The following is a 21038-nucleotide window of genomic DNA, read 5'->3' as shown; positions in this document are numbered from 1 at the left end:
AAATACTCTGTGAAGTGTCACGTAATGCTCATATCAGCTCCATAAAGTAGGACTGCTAATCCTCTTGGAAATGAGGAAAGAGAGACTCAGGTTCAGCAACTGGGACCAGAAGACCAACTGCTATATGGGAAAGTGGATTTCATTGTCAGGTCCAGTACTTTTCTATTACACCACGCTGCCCACCAAAAAGAGTTAGGATTTATGAAAGAACATGTAAAAGAAAGAAAATACCAAGAATAACTCTATCAATCAATTTCCTAATTTTGTCTAAAGTTAGCATAGGTTGTTATTTCAACCGACCGATTTCAGTAGAAGTTGCTTCGTGTTATGAAATGACTAACATAAAACACATTAAAATTAATCTAAAATGTAGTCCATACTAATACTTTCTCAGTTAAAAAAAGAGAGAGAGAGAGAGAGATTTACTGAGGGGAAAAAAGTAACTGATTGGTTCACTGGATTCCAAGTCTTAAGCCTCTAACCATAACATCCACAGTGGCTCCCATGGATTGCTTTTTTTCCTATGGATGAGAGGAGGGAAAAATGCCAGGCTTATGTTTGGTAAGTCATGTGAGTGTCTGAAATCCTTATTCTTAGGAAGTTCTTCCTTAGACATGAACAAAATTCTTCTTGCTTTAAAACTATTTTTCAGAGTAGATGGAGAATAACCAGTATTTTTCAAGATTCTATCCTAGAAGATTCTCAAGGAGCTTTTCTTCCCCAGGTGAGATAATGTTAATATCGTTCATTTTCCCTCCTAAAACAATCAGAATTTTCTTAGACTTTAATAAGAAGTGTCAAGACAGAGAAAGCAACAGTTCATCTCCAGTAGTGGGCATCAGCCATGATCCATAAATGCCGAGTGCCTCTGCGAACACCAAGCATAAACATGAAAGGGGTTTTGTTAGTTTAGGTGCACTACACTGAAATAACCTAAACTGATATTTATTAAAACATGGGAACGCATAGCTATACCATCCAGATTTTAAGATGTATCTTACTATAGTGTTGTAATTTTATAGGCTGAATTATATATAGAGAGATGGATAGAGAGAGAGGGGTACAAGATGAGATAGAAATGGAGATGAAGATTATGAAATTAGATTGTTTTAGATAAGACCTGAAAAAAAAAAATCACAACATCTATTGTTAAGTGTTGGGTCCATGGTCAAAGGAACGAGACTAATACAAAGCGAAGGTCAAGCAAAGCTTTATTTAGTGCGAAGCATCGAGAATCAAACCGACTGGTCGGGGTCATCTCTTACAGAGAGGGCAACCGCTCCCTGCCTTGCTGACTAACTTTTAAGGCCATGTGGTTGAGACTGGCCACACACAGGTGGCCAACTGAATTACAGTTCACCCCATAGTAACTATTTGAACTAGCCTATCACCTTAGTCAGGATTGGCGCCTAAAAGGTGGGGCCCACACTCCTTGGTAGCTAGGGAGACAGTATGCGCGCTTTACTGATTGGATGTCTCCACCTGGCCTGACTCATCCCTGCATTCGGGCTCTGTTACCTCTACCTGACCTGCCCTGCCCTTGTATTTGGGCTCTGTTATCAGGGACTGGTCGACCATATTCTACTGGTTTCCCAGACTTGATTTTAAGTAAGTTCCCCTGGGTGGGTGGGGGTGGGGAAGAGACACGGTCAGTTTATGTTTTACTGCATAAACAACAAAATCACTGTTTAACCAGATGGAATCACTCTGGCCTATAGGCACTTACATTAAGATCTTTATGAAGCCCTAAAATCAACTGTAGAGGTATCACAAAAGTTCTCAACTCTGCAAAATGAAATAAAGTCTTTAATGTGTTTCTTGGAAATGTAAACAAATCACATGGTATCTTTGTTGCAGTCTGTTACCCAGCAGTATAGAAGTCAAGCAATATTAGATCATATGATAATCCAAGAAAAACTACTTCTCCTTTTGACCTAGTTTCAAAAGCATTATCCCCTGGCTTTGAAGATGAATAAATATGCTTCTTAAAGTACTAGAGTAGGCCATCAAGTCTTAGTAATGGATTCTATTAATTATCAACTAGTCCCTATTAAAGTGAGTTTAAAATTGACTTGAAAAAAAAAAGTTATTGTATAAGCCTTTTAATTTCTCTCTCTTTCTTTACTAAATGATTGCATATTGGTTGTTCAAGAGATTTCTAGTTATGCTTAGCCTTAGATTATCTCTTTAATAGAAAGAAACTTGAATGATATTCCCAATGCTCTACAACTATCATGATTAAGAAACTTAAAGATAACCTCCCTTTTTTAACCCCCTTAGTTATTCCATAAATGTTTATATACTAGAACTACCATTTTCTTTAATAAAGACATTTCTACAAAACTACCATTATTATCCATTATATTTCTTAAGCACCACTATGCTTATTATGGGCAAGATTTATAGAAGGTCAATTTTTGCCCAGCAACAGCTAAAGGAAAAATGTTAGACATAATTCTTAGTTCTTTTAAGACAGAAAATATCAGCGAGAGATTGTGATTATCTTCTTTTCAAATTGGTTGGCATTTCCTAGCTCCAGAGACACTAGAAATTTGAAACTGACTTGGGAGAATAAATAATTACATACGTTTTCTCTAATAAATGGTTCAGTAGTCCTCCCCTTCATTATACTTTAAGTTCATGTACTAATTGAATAATACACATTTTAAGATAAGAATACATTTGCAAATGTAACATATCCACATGGCTATTGAGATATATAATTGGTTTTGGAAGTGTTTACCACTATTGAAAAGGTTGTGCCTAAAAAAATTGTCAAGTTGTTTCCTCTCAGTGGTTTAATAATGATAATTTTTTTAAAAATTGAGTTTTATACATAGGGAGTCAATATTAATTATTACTATGAATCTGAATGTTTGGAAACTTATCAGAATATTTACAATAAAAATAAAAGAATACCTGAAGACTTGACTATTACAATTGCTTTCTTATGAAAGAGTGAACATTTATCAAAGCACATCTTTCTTTTGGTATACCATAGCATTAATCATGTTCTACAAAATATTTAGCAAAGAGGAATATTAAAACCAAGAGAAAAATTATCTTTCACCTTAATAGGCAATGATGATTTCTACTAGACTCTTTCAACTTATTGCCATTGGGCTACTATTACCTGTCTGTGGGTAATAATCTTGTAACTCTGTGAAGAAATGGTTTATGGATGAGAACACCTAAATTTTAGAGAAGTTATGTAAGTTGATTGAGGTCACGTTGCAAACAAAACAGAAACTTGATTCAACTTCAAATGGATCCAACTCAAAAATTACATGGACCTTTTTTAATTATACCATTACATTATGCTTTTCTCTATAGCCAGCAGCAACTAATGCTCTTCTCAGTACCACCATTACCAGGATCTTGCCTCTTAATCCCTTGAACTATATACATCTAAACCCTCACAGCAAAGTAGTGCAAGTGCTCTCTGGTGATTTAAATTAGAACTGGAGGTTCCCAGGAATAGAGCCGAACTTGAAGATGAATTCAAATCTGGACATTTGGGGATAAAAAGCTACAAACAAAGAAGCTTGTTCTGCATAGTAGAAGCCTCCAAGAACAATAAATGCCAGGGTCAAATAATCTGTCTACACCAGAGTACTCATGAGCAGTGCAGATTTTACTGAAGATTCTGTAGGGAAGATGGAGGAGGAGATTTAAATCGCACATCTCTCTAAAACCTTTAAAGGCTTCCATTAGATGTGTCTCTTCTTTTCCAAATCACTACCAAGACCTTTTTTTTCTTTTTTTGCCTTTTTTCTTTCTCCACATGCTAGCCAACCTTGCTTATTCTTCTCTTCCCTCCCTGAATTCTCAGAATCTTCAAGTGCATCTCCCTTTCAGAATGCTGAAAATTTCAGCTCTGCTTCAGGTACCACCTCCAAATTGCACTTAATCCCCTAGACACACAGGAAAACAAAGGCCTTCTGATTTACATCACTTGCCATCCATAAAAGCAACGAGAGATTACAGCATTTTCCAAAATAACCTTGGTTCTCCAGAATCCATATCCATAAAAATTTATCCAGAATCAGTGTTCATGAACATTATGTGGACTGATGTTATTCTCTGCATAAACTCTGCCTGTCTCCGTGTTCACTCTAGATGTCCTCACCTCAATCATACTCTCACCCTTACTTATTTCAAATCCTGAACCTGGAGTCTGACTTTGGCCAAAAGTCAGAATGGACCCTGCTTCCAAAGATGTTCACCAATAAAAATCAACAACACCCCATTTATTCAGCATTTCCTGTGCACTTGGCAGTGTGGTAAACACTTTAAAAATAAGCAATTTAAACCTCCCAAGAAGTCCATGAAGTAGGTATAACTGTTCATATCTGTCCCTTGGCCTTTCCCTTGCATAAAACAGGACTTTCATCTTGGCGCTCATACATTAGTGATAAAAAGACAGTTTTCTCAGTAAGCAGCCAAAAACAACACAGATGGCTAGATAACAATTACTTAGTACTGACCTTGATCTCACATCTTAATGATTTAATAGGACAAATAAAGTATGCCATTTTTAAAAATTTAATTAACTTAAGTTATGTAGTGCTAAATAACTTCTCAAATGGTGTCACCTACACAATCTTCACAGTAACACTAAGAAGCAAATATTGTTATGACCCATTTTCACAGACCAAGAAAGGAGACTCATAGATATTAAGAAACTGACATGAAAACCTATTAACAAATGGCAGATATAACAGCTGTCTTATAATCTCCCTTACAGCCTATATACTTTGAATAATATTGTGATTCCATATAATTATGTATATTAACTATATTGGATAGTTAACTATATAAACACACACAGGCACACAAACACACACACAGAGTAGTATGTGTTGTAGGGGCCAAAGCCAAGATGGGCCACTTCGGATGAACATTATTTTGAGCTGAAAGCAATTGATACCTCGCAGGCTCAAGAAAAACTTTTGGCCTACATTTAACTACAAAGAAGAATCTAAACTGGGCATCTTTCTCAGAATAAGGGTTATTAGCAAAGGTAATTTTTTTTGTAAGTGACCCATTTGCATCACAAGGTAACATCTAATTATTGAACATCTGTTCTTCTTATTCCCTATGAATTGCATTCTTCTGAATCCCCAGACCCTTACCACCTTCTCCTTAATTCAGGATGACATAAATACTTCATGTTGCCTGACTACCTTTGGAATTTCCATGTCTTTGTGGATTCCCCATGCATATGCTATTAAATTTCATTTTCTCCTATTAACTGGTCTCATGTTATATTGATTCTTAGTCCTGGTAGAAGGCCCTTTGAGGGGACAAGAATTCTTGCTCACTGAGAGTGTGATTGTATGTGCTAAAGAAATGGCAACTGGTTTAACAAGGCTGACGTATTTAATGCAGAGACTAATAGCTCAGCAGTTAGCCCTCTGAAAAAGCAAAAAATTCAAGTGTTGTGAATCGACTCAGAAATTTATAACCATAACGTGAAAAATTTCCCTTAATTTCATCATCTGTAAACTAGAGATTACTATTATAGAATTTCACGTTATTTTAAAAAAATGCAACTTTGTTTCGGTTTATGTATGGATGGTACTGGGGGTTGGCATACCACAATGTTTTCAGAGCTGATGGCATCTAAAATTCTGAACTCAGAGCTGATCATATAGCACATTCTTTCATACAATATCTACTGAAAGGAGGAAAAAATAGGGTGGTAGCTAAAAGGAACAATGAAGGTAAGGAGCAATCTGAATGGGTAGGAAAACTGAAATCAAGACAACTTAACATATATTCCATAAATTACCAAGTGAATATGAACTGCAAAGTGTAGTTCAAGTTTCAAATACAAAAGGACTTCCGAGAAAAGAGATGGCAATCGTAACAATGGTTAACATTTCTCTCACATAGGACAATTTGCCAAGAACATTATATGCATCATTTGCTTAATCCTCCCATTGATTACACAAGGTGTTATTAGTATCATCTGCATTTTGTAGAGAGTGAGGCCTCAAGGGGTTATGCAAGAGCTCACTAGCCTGTGAATGTTATTAGCCACCATTTCTAAATTGTGGCCACCAGCAGCGGCATTCTTTCAAGCAAAAGGGAAGGTGTGGTGGGAAGAGGAAACCGTGGAGCTGCCAATCCACATGAATTTACAAAACAAAAGAAGAGTAATTTCAAACTCTGAAGTTAAAAAAAATGGAGTAATTCATGGCAGCTCAAACATTAGAAACTGAAGAAATTCTGTAACAACAGGGGCTTAATAAAAAGAATAAAATAGACTATAAATAAATAAAATGTATAATTGAACAAGTGTGTTCCAACTGGCTCTTCCTGTGGAGCCGCTATGGGGGGTTGGGGTGGGGGACAGGGTGGGTGGAGTCATGACTGAAAAAGACACCAGAGATGCATCCTAAGAGTAATGCAAGGAATTCTCACTGAGAACAATGAAAAGAGAATAGGAAAAACTTACAATGTCATAAAATAGCAAGCATGTGGGTATTTGAGTTAATTGCTTGAAATAAGGTTTGGAAAATGATTCTTTAGCTAATGTCTTCTTAGAAAGAACAGAAGAACATTAAGTAATTTGATCCCAATCATTACAAGGGAGGTTTATATAAAATTCCCTGTTTCTCAGAGCCTCACCTTAACTTGGGCTATTCACATCACCATTTCTGATTCCAGAGTACTAGAAACCAGGCTCATGCAGTCATGAAAAGAAAGTGAACATGCCGTGGTGGGTTTCTTTTCCCTTACTCAGGGTTTTCCTGTGGGGTGTATATGGAAGGAGTTACATCATGCATAGCTAAATTATATTCAGTTCATCTGATTATAGACATCCCTTCCAGGAAAGCTTCCGTGCCTGATATGCTCAACTCTATTACCCAACTCTGAGGCACAATGAAAGATTCATGAGGACAATGACAGTATAGAGGTGTGAAATGCGAGATACCCAGGAGAAGATGAAATTCATTGCTCAATCACCATGTGTTTTATACAATACGGTGTGGCAAGCTGCATACATGATCAAAAACATATCGTTATAAACTATGGCACCTCATACTTTAGTTATCATCTCTGCAGATATGTAAAGTAATATCTCACCTAGGCAGAATGCTAATGATGAACAGAAGATGGTCATATTTCTGAATAGCTAGTACACACCTACTTCCAAAGCTCATACCTAAAACTTCCATATTTCATTCAGTGAAAAGTTTATTGGACTCTCACTTAGGACCTGTTTAGTTTTATTTTACATACAATTCTAAGAAATTTAGTATAACATAAGATTACTCTAAATCAAAATCACAGGCTGTCCCACATCCCCTGTCCTCACTATGATTTGGTGAAGGATTTCATATCTCAAAGCCTCCACTGACTCAGCTGTAAAATGGGTATTTCATAGAATGGAGATGTAATCAGCACATTGATGTAAAGTATAAACAGAACACAAGTGCCCTAGAGGTCAAATGCAGATTTTTTTTTTCAGAGAACCTGGTATCACATTGTGAATCAACTACTTTATCTGAGCCTTAATCATCGTAAAAGCAACTCTTTCCCATGCCAAGGAAAAAGGCTATTCTGGAATTCTTATCAGAATGATTATACATCGATCTCCACAGGGGAGACTCCCCAGGGGATTTTCAAAGGTAACTGTAATTTATAAGATTGCCTTTTATTGCTAGTGTTAATATCTCCCTAAGAATTCAAACTGCACAGCCATCTTAACCTAACTAGTACAGGAGTATAGGGCTCTGGCTACCCTCAGTGCACTGCATCAATGCTTGTGATGATGAATAAAGACATCAAGAAAGGGTTAAGTGTGGGTTCTCTAATGCCCTGATAAAGAAGGCAAAGCAAAGAGACATGTTTAGAAAGATCACCCCTTTAAAAACCAAGAATTTAAGCAATATTTTTTTTTTTTTCAGGAAACTTAGAGGTTTCGGTCAAGAAAATTCATTCATTCCAAAAAGAACTGATCACAGTTGCAAAATATAAGATCACCGTCTTCCCATTCATTTATACAGATGGTTTAATACTCTGTTGTCAGGACTTGAATTCAAGATTACCAAGGTAACTCTTTTTTAGGTGGAAAGGAGTTACCTAAACATATGCCTTTCCTTTGTTTACTGTACTAAATTGTTTATCTTTTTTTTTTTTTTAATTGGTTTGTACAAGCTCTTTACAAAGGGCCTTGAGGATATTAGGGATACCAGGCTTTGCCTCTGAATTCTAAATAAATTTCCACAGTTCACCCTTTGTTTTATGGGTTTTTTTGTTTGTTTGTTTGTTTTTTGTTTTTTGCTAGAGGCTTTAAATTTTAGTGTAATGAAATATGACATATTTTTCTCTTACAATGAAATATCATGTAAAGGGAAACCTTTTCCAATCTGAGATGATTAAAATATTCTCCTATAGGGGTGCCTGGGTGGCTCAGTGGGTTAAGCCGCTGCCTTCGGCTCAGGTCATGATATCAGGGTCCTGGGATCGAGTCCCACATTGGGCTCTCTGCTCAGCAGGGAGCCTGCTTCCCTTCCTCTCTCTCTGCCTGCCTCTCTGCCTACTTGTGATCTCCCTCTCTCTCTATCAAATAAATAAATAAATCTTAAAAAAAAAAATATTCTCCTATACTTTCTTCTAGTCCTTGTGTGCTTTTAGTTTCACGTTTAAGTCATTAATCCAATTATAGCTTATGTTTGCATTAGGCAAGGTAAACAAATTTCCAATAAAACATCTTGTTTGAAAATATAATTCTTTACTTCTTAATCCATGCAGATAAAAGCATGGATTTTTATACTATGCCTAGGAAAAATAAGTGGAATAGATTTTCCTTGTTATTGTAAGTTATCAAATACTCATCTCCGTTAAAATATGTAAACATTTTAAGGGTGCCTGTGTGGCTCAGTGGGTTAAGCATCTGCCTTCGGCTCAGGTCATGACCCCAGGGTCCTGGGATGGAGTCCCACAGGCTCTCTGCTCAGCAGGGAACCTGATCTCCCCCACCTCCCTCTGCCTGTTTTTCTACCTACATTGATCTCTCTCTCCGTCAAATAAATAAATAAAATCTTAAAAAAACAAACAAACAAACAAACATGTAAACATTTTGGTATCATGATGAAAAGGAGAAGGGAACTAACACAATGCCAAAAATGTGCCAAGTACTGTCCTTACTACACTATATACACCACTTCATTGAATTCTAATGAAGGTGAGATTCAGAGCAGATAATAACTTACCCCCAAGTCACGAAGCCGGTGAAGTGGAGCAATGGTTCAAAACCAATTTGTTCTAACTTTAAAATGTATATTCTTTCTGCACAAAGACACAGAAATGTTACAACATGTCTAGGGGATGCACGATTATAATATTTAATGGTTAATGCTATTTTTTCCCAAATGCTAAGTGGCCTATTTAATGCCTTGGATAACAATTACTATCTTCATGCTGTATCCAAGTATCTACAGAGCAAAAATGGTAATATAAACAGAACTCTATTCTTGGGTAAGGTGAGTGCTGGAAAATTAATTATTATCTCTTTTTCTAATTCTGTGTTCTGAATTTCTAGAGTAGAACTTAGTACAGAGGTGACATGATAATCTACAAAAGTTCTAGGCAATTGGGGAATTTTTGTGATTCTAGATATTTTTTTCAGCCTCTATACACTCATGAGAATTATTAAGGACCCACATAACAGGTTTGTGAAGTAGCATCAAAATAAATACTGTTGTTTGCACATATAGCCGAAAAGATATATTTATGTTAATGTTATGCACACTATTTTTCCTATTAATACCATGCCAACACAAAAGGCTTATAGCACTTTGTTATGTGAAACACTACCACATATATTACTGCAATTGATTTCCACAATCACCACATAAAAGGAAAAGCAAGGCAGTTATTATTTTCTCTGCTTTTACAAGGTGACAGAAGTTGCACTGCTTACCTAGATCCCAAGGCAGGGAAACAAATGAAGAAGGGGGTCTACAACTCAGCTCCTGGAATTCCTAATTCAGTGCTTTCTACCTTGCTGTACTCCTTTAAAAAGAAAAGAAAAACCCAGCTTTCATTTTGAAATTCTAATAAAATAATTTTTAAATGGTGTGTTTTATTAACATCTACCCTGTAGACCTAGCCTCTTATAAAAAGAGAAACTGTAATCTCAGTCCTTAGAGCTATTTAAGAAGTTAACAGGACACATATCTGTCCTTGAGGATTGAGAAAAATAGCAGGTTGACAAGAAAATCTGCTGGGTTTCATGCTAAGCCAATAATGAACAGTCATAAAGGATTTACAACCACTTTCCTATCTTTTGGGAAAAAGTTCAATTCTTGACACACTGATAGACCTACTATGTACAGAGCATTCAGAGGGGTACGAAGAAAATACGGTGGTAAGTGAGATGCTTGAAACCAATATTGACTGTGTGTCTCTGAGAGTATGGAATTTAAGGGAGTTCTTCGACATAACTCTATTTCCAATTTTTTACCTAATTAGTATGTATTTATTTTAGAATAAGAAATAAATAAATAGAAAATGTATGGAAGTAGATAGAGTATAGTGCGTTCTTGTTTCTAATAGAACAGGCCTCACATGTTAAACCTCTTTGTACATGCTATTTGGCTATGTGGAAAGAGAGGAAAGCCACACTGATTGAGCATGACGATGTCCAGGCATTTTCTTAGATGATTAGAAACATTAATCTTATTTACATCTCACCACAACTTTTCAAGGGAAATCTTATCATCCTCATTTCATAGATTTAGAAACTGGCTCTTGTTGAAAGTATATGATTTGCCTTTGGTCACACAACAAGTTTTCAGACCCCAAGTACAGTACTCTTTTCACATTCCCATAATACCTTTCTTTTTAATCTTATGGACAATAGGCCTGCCTATTGCTGAGAATACCAGTCTGATTTATGACCACAAAAGAAAATCATGTGTAGTCCCTAGGAGCCCCATATTCTTTTTTATTTGCTGTTCCTAATACACCAAATATAAATTCTTAGTGAATTATTCCTGGTTCCAATGAATTATTGCACTGAGTTTATTATACCCAACCATTTGGTTTGCTTGTTGATCAAGTTTTCCCAGTAGATAAAATGGAAAAAAATATCAACCACTTGTTTTAAACTGATGTAGTTCAAACAATTGCCTGAAGTGTTCCCTAATTGATATTAACTACACACTTAATACTACCCTGAAATTTTAATTTCTACATTACAGGTTAGAAACAAAACATGAAACAAACAAATGATTCGAGTTGAATGTAGAGACCATCACTTAATGAAAGAAAAATTCTAGAATTATAAATTAACAAAACAAAAGTGTTTTTTAAAAAGTCAGCAAATAGGAAAGTTCAGACTGGATTAATATAAATCAGCAAGATGCTAAAGATTCCAATATGTGCAGCAAGATTAATATTTACAGAAAAAAATAAGTAAAATGATTAGATATTTTTGAGAAATAAAATTGCTTCTAGCCATCAGGAAAATGGTTTTTCTTGGAAAGTTTTAGTGACTGAAATGAGGGACAAATGGGATTTCTGGGGACTCAGTGACATTCTGTTGTTTGATCTCAATACTGGCTAAATGTGATGCTCAGTTTGTGTATTTTCTGTTTGTATATCACAGTTCAATAAACATTTCTCAGAAATGACTTCTAGCAGTGAGGACAAAAAACACTCTGACTGGTTTTTAATGATGTTTTTTGCATCTTTGCACTATAGAATTTTTTTTTCAAAAGAAAAACAAAACAAAACACAAACAAGAGTCATGAGAATAGTTTATATAGGGGATATCTAATCATTTGCAAAAGACAAAAGAGAGGCACTTGGTGGCTCAGCTGGTTGAGCATCTCCCTTGAGCTCAGGAAGTGATTCCAGGGTCCTTGGATTAAATCCAGCAGGAAGCCTCCTGCTTGGCAGGCAGTCTGCTTCTCCCTCTCCCACTGCCCTTCCCCCACCCCACCCTGCTCATGCTCACTCTTTCCCTCTTATGTGCTTTATTTCAAATAAATAAATGAAATCTTAAAGAAAAGAAAAAAGAAAAGGAATGGAAAGAAAAGAAAAGATAAGAAAAGTAAAGAAAAGAAAAAGACAAAAGAAAATCTCTTAAACTCATTCCACTAAAGGAAAAAAGATGAGTTCCTCTTAGTATTCCATAAGTATTTGATCTGGATATGAAGAGGTGATCTAAAGTCCGCAGGCACAACAGAGCCCAATCAACTCCCCTTTCTTCTCACAACGCATATGCTTACACGCACAAATACACTCACAAACGCATGCGTGCACTCCAAACCATGTAAACCATCCCTGAAAATAAGTCTCTGATCTATAAAGAGTTACTATTGAGCAGGACTCAGATACTTACATTTCTAAGGGTCAACTTCAGGATGATTTTAATTGGTATCAAATCTGACAAGCCAAGAATGTGTTGTGCTGATCCATGAAACTTATTTTTAAAGTTGATTATTTGAATCCCCAATTCTATTGAAAGCCTATTAGAAGATAATTTTAAGATAGTACACTTAATTTCAACAGAAGCTAGTAATTCTCTAACGTTAGAATTCAGAAGAATTATCTGGAACATTTGTTGACCACATAGACTTGTAATCTTTATGTCGGAGACCTTGATTCTGTAGATCTGTAGAGCCCATCCCAGAAGTCTATGTTTTCCAGAAGCATGCCACGTAATTCTGAAACAGATAATCAGCATACCACACCTTGAGAAACACTGCCACTATTAGAACCTCACTTATTCATTTCCTGCCATACTCTGCATGGGATTCAGAGAGATCACAATACAAGCAGGGTGCATGGACCTGGATAACCAGATGTTTTTCATCCTGGAAATCTAACAATTGATGATTTAACACCACACTAGAGTAAAACAAGGGAGAACAGCACAACCGGACAGGTGACTTCACCATGTTCTCTTATTAAGTGTGACAAGATGTACCCTGGTTAAAGTACTGTGTATTTGTAAAATTTGTTCCAGCACTTTCACAAGCCTTCATCCTGTGAGACACAATAGCTTATGTGAGAGAAAAGGGCTCAACTCAGAAAACTTTTATGACACCCTGACCCATGGTTAGCTAACACCTAACAAAGACTTTGGCTAGCTAGCCGGCAAACCCTCCATTTGAAGACAAGTTTCATCCATGGAAGCTGTAACTCAACCTGTCACAGCAAGTATACCAGCATTACATCGGGACTTTCATGGGCTGTCAGTCACAGGATGGCTTACTAATTTTCTGCAACCCAGAACTTCATCAAGCTAGAAGCAACAGCTACCTTGTTTACCCTCATTCTTAGGCAATCTTTCTCTGCATTATCATTTTGATCACTAATGTGCTTGCATTGACAAGAGCCAAAGAAAATTAAAATGCAACCCAGAAACAACAGAAATGTGTCATCCTGGAACGGACATGTGGTCCGTCCAACCTAGGCACCTGCTTCTCATGATGAGTAATGCCAGATGTTTCAGGGAAAGATATAAGTCTCTATTACACATGTGCTTTATGCAATTGTGCAATGATACATCACAAGGGAGTTTTCTTTTCCTGACCCTGGGTTAAGCATCATTTGCAGCCTAATATTTCAAGACATCAGTCCTTGAACTCATTACCCCTACATCCTTTACAGCACTCTCTTAAGAAAGAAAAGAAAAGAAAAAAGAATATTTGTTCAATATGTTTCCTCATCAACTCTGGACCAAGGCAATTATACTTGTAGATAACACTTTGTGGTTTCCATTAAGGAGATGGCTGGATATTTGATATAAGGACAATATTTGTTGGATACAGTAGGTAAATGAGAACTAGCTCACATTTGCAAATAGCTTGGAGAAAAAAAAATCACTATGCTGATAATGCTCAAATTTGGTATTAGGAAAACCTTCCAGAATCTTTATAGCTAACAGCATAATTTGGGTAAAATGACAAAAAAAAAAAAAAAAAAAAGCCAAAAACAACTAGCAACAATGGCAAGAATTATAAACACTAACAATTTCTCTTTTATTATATACTCTTGAAAAAATTCAATAAGAAACATAACAACAGTATGGCTTATTCATTTGTTGAGCAGATATTTATAGAATACATTCTCTATTCAGGGAAGTTAAGGACTAGGAAAGGACTAGGGAAGTAGTCATGGGTTTTACCCTTACATAGTCCAAAAGAGGAAATGGACAATTGTTAGAGAAATAAATAGATAGTATAATGCCAAACTGAGATACGTGCTATAAATGAAACCAGCATGGCTATAATAGAGAAAAACTGGAGATACCTCATTAGAGTGGTCAAGTACATTTTCTTTGGAGAAACTCAAGCTATAGGAGGGAGTGATTTCTTTTTTCTTTTTTTTCTTTTTTTTTTAAAGATTTTATTTATTTATTTGACAGAGAGAGATCACAAGCAGGCAGAGAGGCAGGCAGAGAGAGAGGAAGGGAAGCAGGCCCCCTGCTGAGCAGAGAGCCTGATGTGGGACTCGACCCCAGGACCCTGAGATCATGACCTGAGCTGAAGGTAGTGGCTTAACCCACTGAGCCACCCAGGCGCCCGGAGGGAGTGATTTCTTTGGAGAAAATGTACTTGACCACTCTAACGAGGTATCTCCAGTTTTTCTCTATTATAACCATGCTGGTTTCATTTAATCTCTCCAAAGAAAATGTACATCTGCATATTTCAAAGCTGAAATGAAAGGTTAAGAAGATTTAAGATCATGCCAAGAGCAGCAGGAAAGTGTTCAGAGTAAAGGAAACAATGAGGTAAGTCCTACAGGTAAAACCAAGCACGGTGTGGTCTAAGAACTGAAAGGAAGGGGAGGTCAGTGTAAACGGTAGTCAATAACAACCAGATCTTGTAGGACTTTGTAGGTTATTGTCTAGAGTTGCAACTATGTAAGTGAGATGGGAAACCATTAAAGAACTTCAAGTGGCATAATGGTATAAACATATTTATGTTATTTAAAGATCACACTGGATACAGGGGGAGAATGTAATGGAGGAGACAAAGTGTGGGGAGGTCTGTTAGAGCACTGATTCTCTAACTTTAAAGTACATAGGAATATCTGGTGATCTGGTTAAGATGCAGATTCTGATTTGCAAGTCAAGGGTGGGATATGAGATTCTGCATTTCCAACAAGCTCCCAAGTGATGCTGACACTACTGGTCCATGGACCACACTCTCTATAGTAGAGCATGAGACTACTTTCACCACAGTCCACACTTTTGTCTCTTTCAAGAAGGTGGCTTGAGTTAGGATGGAAAATGTGGTATTAGAGGAAATTTGACAGATTTGAGATATGTTTGGGAGTTATAACTACCAGATTTGCTATAGCATGCTTCTTTACATCATAGTAGGGTCGAATTAAGAAGACCTCTGAAACCAAAATTTATGCAACTAAAAGGGGTCCAAAAATCTCAACATTGCTTATGGTTTGAGCTAACAGCTGAGGAATTAGGCAGATATGGAAACATTGAATGATAGGCTAGAGCTTAGCTTGGGGAATATCAGAAGGGGTTGAAGGAGTGGTAGGTGCGATAAAGCTGTTGCCTGGGGCTCAGCCTGATAGGTAGGGAGTTATTAACAGTGGATCAGTGAGAGAAGATGACCACAAATGCACAAGAAAGAACCAATAACCTCAAACTCAGGAACTTTGTTCTGCCACATTCTAGCTCTGTGTCTCTGGGAAAAAACAAAACAACCCTCCCCACCAAAAAGCACCAGTCTTATAATTATTTCTTCATTTAATAAAATATGATGCAATGAGATCATAACCATGAAAACATTCAGCACGGCATCTATCATAATGAGAAGGTATTAATAAATATCAAGCGAATTATACTCATGTGTTTCCGTGGATGACCAGTTCTGCTTCTTCTGAAGACATAAAAAGAAAATTGCTTATGTAGCTATAGGAGGGAGTGATTTCATATCATGGAGGGTGTCCACATGCACCCCATGTTATTTCTGTTTCCATAAAGATGCTTTCTGACAATGAAGTTGGAAAGCCTTTTCTTAGAAGCAACGAATAAGTATCACCTTTGAATTAAAAAAATAGTCCACACTTCTGGAAATGCTTCAGAGGAAATTTCCAATTAAATAGAATATTGTTAATACAGAACTTAAAGAGCTTATCCAGTCCCTTCACCATACCTGAAAGCATCCCAAAGATGCAGCCAACTCTTATATTATCAAAACTCGTAGAAGAGATTGGCAACAATCTCTTTCAGATTCCCAAGCAAAGGCCATCAAGATTTTTTCCTTGATTCTATATCAGTCCTCTACTGTTGTTCGTTATATTACTTGTACTAAGAATAAGGCTTGCTGACTTTATCTTTACCGGTTAAATTTAATGTCATTCACCTTGACTACACTTGTAGAGGGAATAGAAAATACCTGGTCACTGTACTCTATTACTCAGGTCTGTTGTGAAGTTAGACCGACCGACTTCAATTAAGCCTCTTTTGTAATTAACAGCAAATATTTGTGTCCAAGCAAAGTGCCAAAAGTCTCCCCAAAGCTGTTTGATCTCTCAGTGGGTAAAACATGACCCCTATACACATACTTTGCCTCATGAATGCATGGTGATGATAGTTTTCCCAGTGATACAAAGGCAAACTCAGTCTTTTCAAATGACAAATATAAAACAATTAGATTCTTTATAATCTTTAAAGTGATAGGCTTTATGTCTCTCTCAGGATAGGGACAAATTTACAGAGTACAATTTGAATAGCTTTATGAATCTCTTTACTTGTTGAACCTTATGCCTGAAATAAACGACGGATCTTCTCCCAAAACCCTCTGCATCCACCCCAGGCAAGGCAGGTGTAGTCTCAGTGCCCACATTCCTTTTTTTTCTCTGCACTAGAATAATTCTCAGATTCTGAAAGAGGGCCTCTGAAATTTCCATGGACAATCCACTCTAGTAGAAAAGAAGTGATACTTTTGGTCAACTAAATATTCCAACCACACAAACTTCTGAATCCTATAAACCACTCATTCCCTTCACTTGGTCTCATAATAAATAATACCAAGTTTGGGGGTTTCAGAGTTGAAAAATTTTTCAAGAACTTAACAGGAAGGAAATTATCTCTCACCTGTATTTCTAAAATGACCTTGATCAGGCTCTCCCTACCTCCAATTCACCTCACTTAAATCCATCCTACACTGACCCCAAATGAGATATCCAAGGTGCAGATTGGATCATGGTGCTCAGACAATGGAAGAGCTTGTATTTAACACATTAAACCCATCGATATTCTTGTCTGACTCTCTCACTAAACTGTAAAACCTTTAAGGCAAGGAACAAATCGTATTCAGCCCATTAATCCTACAAGCTAACACCAGGCATGACTTTTAACAGATTCTTCATAATGCTTACTTAATGAGTAAATGTTAGTTCTTCAGAATCACAGACTTCTAAAAATGGAGATCAAGGAAGAAAGTGGGGGGAAAAAGAGTAAATGGCAAAGATGTCAAACTACAGACTTCCTGTCTTCCTTTTGTTCCCCAGAGCAGTTAGAGTAATACCTGAAGTAAATACTTTATACCACAACCTCCTGCTACATCCAGAGCTTCTGAGATCACCGTCACTTCCCAAGTGATATGCAAGGAAGTCATACTTTATTTACACCAACACATTATTACTGAAAGCTGTCTTCTAAGTTTTAAGTAGAATGGAATGGAATGGAATGATGTTTTCTAAACCCAGTTTCACCAAAATGGATTTCAGTACATATCTGCCAGTGATGATATCTCAATATCATCTACCTGTCTATGCCTACCACACACACTCACACATACAGGTTTTTGATACAACAAATCTTACTTAGATATATGGGGGATAAATCTTACTCACCCTTAACTACCATTCCTCCTTGGCTCCCCTAACTGCATTATAATCATAGTCATTACTGCCTTAATGATAGTAATAATGCTTTGTGCTTCTACAGCACTTCTCAGATGATCTCAAAGCATGACTGCATTGTGACTATAAAAATTAAGAACATTTGCCTCCTCTGGAGATGGTGTTTATAATAAGGGCAGGAACCCAGAGACTTTTCTGACACCCACAAGTCAAAATTATGAGGAGGCTTGCACAGATTTGTTTCTTTTATTTAGTTAGGAAAGGGTGATTTTATGGACACAGGTCAAGACAAGTCTCTAGAGGAGCCCATCAAAGAAGGAAGACCTATTTCTTATCCAACACTCTCTGACCTTATCAAATACATTTTATACTGACAAGAAGGACAAGAAAATTTAATGTTTCCGTAGTTTAAATCTACAAAAGTGCCTTTCAAGTCAAGACAACAAATTGACCAGCTGCCCTATGTAGTCTTTTTCTTTGGTCTCAAGCCAAACCCCTGTACAACTCAAACTTCTTGTCCCCATTTCATGTGACACTTTCACAGTGCCCCAACTATTTCACTACAAGTTCTATATGGTCATTATTATAATTATGTTCCCATGATCCCAGGAAATCCCTTAGAAATTCTAGAAAACATAAAGAACCCAAATTCACCCTTCATGAGGACCAACCATCTATGAGAAGTGTCCTATGTCATGAGAGGCTAAGATATTTCTACCCTAGTCTAAGGCTTTTTTTAGGAGTTACCATGTACCCATGTAGTGCCAGGATAAGGCAAAGTACTGGGAATAATATGTAGAGATTTCATCTCTACCTTTGAGGAGCTCATATTCTTTGTAGACTAGAGACCATGAGAAGTGATAATTTGTCCCGTTTCCACACCATGACTGCCCCAAGAAGTTTATTCTCTACATGGCAGCAGAAAGATGAATTTAAAATACAAATGAGATCCTACTGCTCACCTGCTCAAAACCCTTTGATAGCTTCTCAGCACACTTAGAATGATATCTAAATTCTAATCATAACTTACAGGGCTCCCTGGATCTCTTGCTGCTTGCCTGTTTGTCCAGTCTCATTTTTTTCCCTGTGAACCTTCTAACTGAAGATGTACTCACTTCCTTTCTGCTTCTCTAAAAATCCAAGTCTAATAACCTCCAGACTTCCACACTTGCTGCTCCATTTTCTTATAACACTAGTCTAGAAGTATTATATGTCATCATATGACTTGTCCCCCCTTTTTTTTAAGATTTTATTTATTTATTTGACCGAGAGAGAGGTCACAAGTAGGCAGAGAGGCAGGCAGAGAGAGAGGAGGAAGCAGGTTCCTGGCTGAGCAGAGAGCCTGATGTGGGGTTCCATCCCAGAACCCTGAGACCATGACCTGAGCCGAAGGCAGAGGCTTTAACCCACTGAGCCACCCAGGCGCCCCTTGTTCCCTCAATTTATTCAGCTCTCCCCTCCAGCCTTAACTTCGCAGAGAAACCTTCCTTGACCACTTCCTCTACCATGGCTATTCCAGTCTGTGATAGGTCAACTTTATCTTTTTAGCCTACTTTATATTTACTCACCATGCTTACCCCTATCTGGCATTGTAATATATATGTTCATGTGGTTGATTGCTCACCATTGGTTCTGTCCACCAGAATGTAGGCTTCCTATGGGCAAGGATTTTGTTGTGCTCATTACTGTAACCCAAGCACCTAGAATAACACTCTGCCTACAGTGTCTGCTCAACAAATATTTCTTGATAAATAAATAGTGGAAAAGTTCTCTATAACCACATTTCACCTAATAATACCATGGGATCACCTATTTGTTCCTAATATCCTTAGGATTCTTTCAGGTCTTCAAGATGGGAAAAGGAAGGGAATGAATCTTTACCTGTTAAACCCAGACACACTGGTGTGGGCTGCAAGTAGTATCTATTTGCCCACAATCATCCTTTACTGCCCATAATCTCAAGTCTCTCTCTCCTTTACATATTAGGTGCTATAATTATGATTTTATTACTGGAGACTGGCTGTCCAGTCATCAGGAAGCATCCTTCATTGACGTGTGTTGCCCCATTGACATAGAGAGGCCTGATAACTGTGTCTCTTTGTCTACATCTATTTCTAATTCCTTTGAGCAGGCTTAAACTTGATGCATTCACATACCCCAAGAAATTTCTTCCTGAGAGCAATAACAGGAACTGGATTGTTTTCATAAAGCTTCATGTCTATCTTGTCAGCCCCCAGGGGTCAAATTTTTTTTTTTTTATCTTGTTGTCTTATGGGGTATTTCAAACTATCAAAACAAGTGTGTGCAACAAAAAAGCTACTTGGTTGGATTCACCAAGAGCCTGGATGCCTATCTATAAACACACACACAATTATGTATGCAAAATGCTAATAAGCAAAATGCAAAGGCACAAAATGTCAAGCCTATCAAAATGATCACACAAATCTTGAGATATACCACACTGGTGCTTTTAAGTTCTGATAGGTTCAAATAAGTCTTGGAACTTAGTTTAAATGTCTCATTCATAATTGTCCCAACTTCTGTATAAAGCTGCCTCCCCAACAAGGATCACTCCCTCCTTTCCACCCGAATGTCCAATAAGAATATTGGTTCCCATTGCCCACTGGAAGCACTTTGTGGCATATGAGAAAACAGGCTGATGGCATTGTTTTTATAGGTCTTTTTCACTTTAACAATCACTTAACAGTCAGGTTGATCTCATTGACTGACAACAATACTAATTCAGAAAATGTGGTTTCTAATCATAAGGGATAAGCCTTGTTTTCTCAGCAGTATTTCGTGCCATCACCTGTTTTTCTAGAAAGTGAGGTAAAACACTGCAGTCTTAACCAAAATGTTGAGGAAGTCATGTTGGTTTTCTTTTAAAACTACATTGGGCTGAGCTAAAGAGAATATCAAAAACTTATTTCCTTTTCTGAACCTAAAATTGAACCAGAGCCATGTAGCCACACACCCATCTGTTCATACATTCACTTATCCCTTCTAATGTGCACTAAACATCGACTCCAGGGCAGACTCTGCTAGAACTAGAACTAAAAGTATTAACAAGACACAGCCCTTGCTCTAAATCAATTATCTACCTTCAACAAAAGTTTCTGTCTTCAACAATAGCATTAGCTTTTACATCCAAACATATATAGCCTGTGGAGCTT

The 21038-nt window shown here is 37.1% G+C and overlaps 1 protein-coding gene across 1 annotated transcript in view; it reads right to left on the bottom strand.

Moving 5' to 3' along the window:
- The window catches only part of DIO2 (iodothyronine deiodinase 2), a 132487-nt gene that overhangs the window by 71431 nt on the left and 40018 nt on the right, over window positions 1-21038 (bottom strand). The window contains 2 exon segments of the mRNA XM_059182640.1: window positions 9228-9303; window positions 9938-10029. The gene's annotated coding sequence lies outside the window, so the exon portion shown is untranslated.

Source organism: Mustela lutreola, chromosome 7 (assembly GCF_030435805.1).
Source record: "Mustela lutreola isolate mMusLut2 chromosome 7, mMusLut2.pri, whole genome shotgun sequence".
NCBI lineage: Eukaryota > Metazoa > Chordata > Mammalia > Carnivora > Mustelidae > Mustela > Mustela lutreola.
This window is presented reverse-complemented; position numbering and strand designations above follow the sequence as displayed.